Raw genomic sequence first — 4,341 nt, forward strand, 5'->3', positions numbered from 1 at the left:
ATGTTGGGCGACGCCGTAGCAAGGCATGCGGGCCGAGGCCGTGGCATGTCATGCGGGCCGAGGCCGTGGCATGGCATGCGGGCCGAGGCCGTGGCATGGCATGTTGGCCGAGGCCGTGGCAAGGCATGCGGGCCGAGGCCGTGGCATGGCATGTTTGGCAACGCCGTGGCAAGACATGCGGGCCGTGGCATGGCATGGCATGCGGGCCGAGGCCGTGGCACGACATGTTGGCCAAGGCTAAGGCATGGCACGCCGGGCAACGCGGTGGCAAGGCATGCGGGCCGGGGCCGTGGCATGGCATGTTGGGCGACGCCGTAGCAAGGCATGCGGTCCGAGGCCGTGGCATGTCATGCGGGCCGAGGCCATGGCATGGCATGGCATGCGGGCCGAGGCCGTGGCATGGCATGTTGGGCGACGCCGTAGCAAGGCATGCGGGCCGAGGCCGTGGCATGTCATGCGAGCCGAGGCCGTGGCATGGCATGCGGGCCGAGGCCGTGGCATGGCAAGTTGGGCGACGTCGTGGCAAGGCATGCGGGCCGAGGCCGTGGCATGTCACGCGGGCCGAGGCCGTGGCATGGCATGCGGGCAGAGGCCGTGGCATGGCATGTTGGGCGACGCCGTCGCAAGGCATGCGGGCCGAGGCCGTGGCATGGCATGCGGGCCGAGGCCGTGGCATGGCTTGTTGGGCGACGCCGTAGCAAGGCATGCGGGCCGAGGCCGTGGCATGTCATGGCATGTTGGGCGACGCCGTAGCAAGGCATGCGGGCCGAGGCCGTGGCATGGCATGTTTGGCAACGCCGTGGCAAGACATGAGGGCCGTGGCATGGCATGGCATGCGGGCCGAGGCCGTGGCACGACATGTTGGCCAAGGCTAAGGCATGGCACGCCGGGCAACGCGGTGGCATGGCATGCGGGCCGGGGCCGTGGCATGGCATGTTGGCCAACGTCGTAGCAAGGCATGCGGGCCGAGGCCGAGGCCGTGGCACGGCGTGCGGGCCGTGGCTGTGGCATGGCATGTTGGGCGACGCCGTAGCAAGGCATGCAGTCCGAGGCCGTGGCATGTCATGCGGGCCGAGGCCGTGGCATGGCATGCGGGCCGAGGCCGTGGCATGGCATGTTGGGCGACGCCGTAGCAAGGCATGCGGGCCGAGGCCGTGCCGTGGCATGCGGGCCGAGGCCGTGGCATGGCATGCGGGCCGAGGCCGTGGCATGGCATGTTGGGCGACGCCGTAGCAAGGCATGCGGTCCGAGGCCGTGGCATGTCATGCGGGCCGAGGCCGTGGCATGGCATGCGGGCCGAGGCCGTGGCATGGCATGCGGGCCGAGGCCGTGGCATGGCATGTTGGGCGACGCCGTAGCATGGCATGCGGGCCGAGGCCGTGGCATGTCATGCGCGCCGAGGCCGTGGCATGGCATGCGGGCCGAGGCCGTGGCATGGCAAGTTGGGCGACGTCGTGGCAAGGCATGCGGGCCGAGGCCGTGGCATGGCATGCGGGCCGAGGCCATGGCAAGGCATGTTGGGCGACGCCGTAGCAAGGCATGCGGGCCGAGGCCGTGGCATGTCATGCGGGCCGAGGCCGTGGCATGGCATGCGGGCCGAGGCCGTGGCATGGCATGTTGGGCGACGCCGTAGCAAGGCATGCGGTCCGAGGCCGTGGCATGTCATGCGGGCCGAGGCCGTGGCATGGCATGCGGGCCGAGGCCGTGGCATGGCATGTTGGGCGACGCCGTAGCAAGGCATGCGGGCCGAGGCCGTGCCGTGGCGTGCGGGCCGAGGCCGTGGCATGGCATGTTGGGCGACGCCGTAGCAAGGCATGCGGTCCGAGGCCGTGGCATGTCATGCGGGCCGAGGCCGTGGCATGGCATGCGGGCCGAGGCCGTGGCATGGCATGTTGGGCGACGCCGTAGCAAGGCATGCGGGCCGAGGCCGTGCCGTGGCATGCGGGCCGAGGCCGTGGCATGGCATGTTGGGCGACGCCGTAGCAAGGCATGCGGTCCGAGGCCGTGGCATGTCATGCGGGCCGAGGCCGTGGCATGGCATGCGGGCCGAGGCCGTGGCATGGCATGTTGGGCGACGCCGTAGCAAGGCATGCGGGCCGAGGCCGTGGCATGTCATGCGGGCCGAGGCCGTGGCATGGCATGCGGGCCGAGGCCGTGGCATGGCAAGTTGGGCGGCGTCGTGGCAAGGCATGCTGGCCGAGGCCGTGGCATGTCATGCGGGCCGAGGCCGTGGCATGGCATGCGGGCCGAGGCCGTGGCAAGGCATGTTGGGCGACGCCGTAGCAAGGCATGCGGGCCGAGGCCGTGGCATGTCATGCGGGCCGAGGCCGTGGCACGTCATGCGGGCCGAGGCCGTGGCATGGCATGTTTGGCCACGCCGTGGCAAGACATGCGGGCCGTGGCATGGCATGGCATGCGGGCCGAGGCCGTGGCTCGACATGTTGGCCAAGGCTAAGGCATGGCACGCCGGGCAACGCGGTGGCATGGCATGCTGGGCAACGCGGTGGCAAGGCATGCGGGCCGAGGCCGTGGCATGGCATGTTGGGCAACGCCGCAGCAAGGCATGCGGGCCGAGGCCGTGGCATGGCATGCGGGCTGAGGCCGTGGCATGGCATGTTGGGCGACGCCGTAGCAAGGCATGCGGTCCGAGGCCGTGGCATGTCATGCGGGCCGAGGCCGTGGCATGGCATGCGGGCCGAGGCCGTGGCATGGCATGTTGGGCGACGCCGTAGCAAGGCATGCGGGCTGAGGCCGTGCCGTGGCATGCGGGCCGAGGCCGTGGCATGGCATGTTGGGCGACGCCGTAGCAAGGCATGCGGTCCGAGGCCGTGGCATGTCATGCGGGCCGAGGCCGTGGCATGGCATGCGGGCCGAGGCCGTGGCATGGCATGTTGGGCGACGCCGTAGCAAGGCATGCGGGCCGAGGCCATGCCGTGGCATGCGGGCCGAGGCCGTGGCATGGCATGTTGGGCGACGCCGTAGCAAGGCATGCGGTCCGAGGCCGTGGCATGTCATGCGGGCCGAGGCCGTGGCATGGCATGCGGGCCGAGGCCGTGGCATGGCATGTTGGGCGACGCCGTAGCAAGGCATGCGGGACGAGGCCGTGGCATGTCATGCGGGCCGAGGCCGTGGCATGGCATGCGGGCCGAGGCCGTGGCATGGCAAGTTGGGCGGCGTCGTGGCAAGGCATGCGGGCCGAGGCCGTGGCATGTCATGCGGGCCGAGGCCGTGGCATGGCATGCGGGCCGAGGCCGTGGCAAGGCATGTTGGGCGACGCCGTAGCAAGGCATGCGGGCCGAGGCCGTGGCATGTCATGCGGGCCGAGGCCGTGGCACGTCATGCGGGCCGAGGCCGTGGCATGGCATGTTTGGCAACGCCGTGGCAAGACATGCGGGCTGTGGCATGGCATGGCATGCGGGCCGAGGCCGTGGCTCGACATGTTGGCCAAGGCTAAGGCATGGCACGCCGGGCAACGCGGTGGCATGGCATGCTGGGCAACGCGGTGGCAAGGCATGCGGGCCGAGGCCGTGGCATGGCATGTTGGGCAACGCCGCAGCAAGGCATGCGGGCCGAGGCCGTGGCATGGCATGCGGGCCGAGGCCGTGGCATGGCATGCGGGCCGTGGCCGTGGCATGGCATGTTGGGCGACGCCGTCGCAAGGCATGCGGGCCGAGGCCGTGGCATGGCATGTTTGGCAACGCCGTGGCAAGACATGCGGGACGTGGCATGGCATGGCATGCGGGCCGAGGCCGTGGCATGGCATGTTGGGCAACGCCGTGGCAAGGCATGCGGGCCGAGGCCGTGGCACGGCATGCGGGCCGAGGCCGTGGCACGGCATGCGGGCCGAGGCCGTGGCATGGCATGTTGGGCGACGCCGTAGCAAGGCATGCGGGCCGAGGCCGTGGCCGTGGCATGGCATGCGGGCCGTGGCCGTGGCATGGCATGGCATGCGGGCCGAGGCCGTGGCATGGCATGTTGGGCAACGCCGTGGCAAGGCATGCGGGCCGAGGCCGTGGCATGGCATGATGGCCGAGGCCGTGGCATGTCATGCGGGCCGAGGCCGTGGCATGGCATGCGGGCCGAGGCCGTGGCATGGCATGTGGGGCGACGCCGTAGCAAGGCATGCGGTCCGAGGCCGTGGCATGTCATGCGGGCCGAGGCCGTGGCATGGCTTGTTGGGCGACGCCGTAGCAAGGCATGCGGGCCGAGGCCGTGGCATGTCATGCTGGCCAAGGCCAAGGCATGGCATGGCATGGCATGCGGGCCGAGGCCGTGGCATGGCATGTTGGGCAACGCCGTGGCAAGGCATGCGGGCCGAGGCCGTGGCATGGCATGATGGCC

The sequence above is a fragment of the Camellia sinensis genome, chromosome 12 (genome assembly GCF_055761805.1).
Source record: "Camellia sinensis isolate YWXY chromosome 12, ASM5576180v1, whole genome shotgun sequence".
Taxonomy (NCBI): domain Eukaryota; kingdom Viridiplantae; phylum Streptophyta; class Magnoliopsida; order Ericales; family Theaceae; genus Camellia; species Camellia sinensis.